The 881-nt window shown below is 37.5% G+C and overlaps 1 pseudogene; it reads left to right on the forward strand.

Moving 5' to 3' along the window:
- Positions 1 to 380: 380 nt before the first annotated feature.
- Positions 381 to 668, forward strand: LOC109699274 (MICOS complex subunit MIC10 pseudogene; annotated as a pseudogene).
- Positions 669 to 881: the final 213 nt, after the last annotated feature.

Consider the following 881-nt stretch of genomic DNA (forward strand, 5'->3'; position numbering starts at 1 on the left):
TCCCAGTGCTCAAGAGGCTGAGGCAGGAGGATCACAAGTTCAAGACCCAGCCTGGGCTAAATAATGAGTTCCAGGCCAGTCTGGGCTACATAGTAAGGCCCTATATCAAGAAGAAAAGAAAGAAGAAAAAAAAAAAGAACTAAACTATAAAACTATATGAAAATATAGTGTAAATCTTTATAACTTTGGATTAAACAACGCCATATTGAATACGACACCAAAATCGCAAGCAACTGAAGAAAAAATAGATAAATTAAACTTCATCAAAATTAAAAGCTTTTTTTGTGCCAAAGGACACTATTCAGAAAGTGAAGAATGGGAGAAAATGCTTGCAAGTGATAAATCTGTTAAGAGGCTAGCAGAGGCTACAGGCAGGGAATATGTCAGAGTCCTAGCTCTGCAGGAAGTGGGACTGGTGCCTGGCAGATGTGGTCACGAAAATAGATACTGTTCTGGTTTAAGGATTTTCTGACTTACCACTCGGCTTTCATTCTGGCAGAAGACTGAGAATGGCCTACTCCAGTTGTCAGCACAATTTCTAGGTTCCACATCTTCTATATGGAAAATCTACCAGAGAGCAGGAGCAATTCCTTATACTCAGAACGTCCTGGTGGGAAGAAAAGAGAAGCAATGTTTATTCTAAAGTAAACCTAAGTGCCCTAGAGTAAGCTAACATCTTTCTATAACAATGTTAACAGTATTGCTTAAATTTCTTGCTCGCTGCTTATGTATTTGAAACCAAGTCTGTTCCTTGTTTTGTATTTTATCTCTAGAATTATAAGGAATTGGTCTTAAAAGAAACAAACAAAGTGAAGGAAAAATGTCTATCATCCAGAATATGTAAAGAACACTTGCAATGTAACAAAAAGACAAATAGGCCA

This window comes from Castor canadensis, chromosome 12 (assembly GCF_047511655.1).
Source record: "Castor canadensis chromosome 12, mCasCan1.hap1v2, whole genome shotgun sequence".
NCBI classification, from domain to species: Eukaryota; Metazoa; Chordata; class Mammalia; order Rodentia; family Castoridae; genus Castor; species Castor canadensis.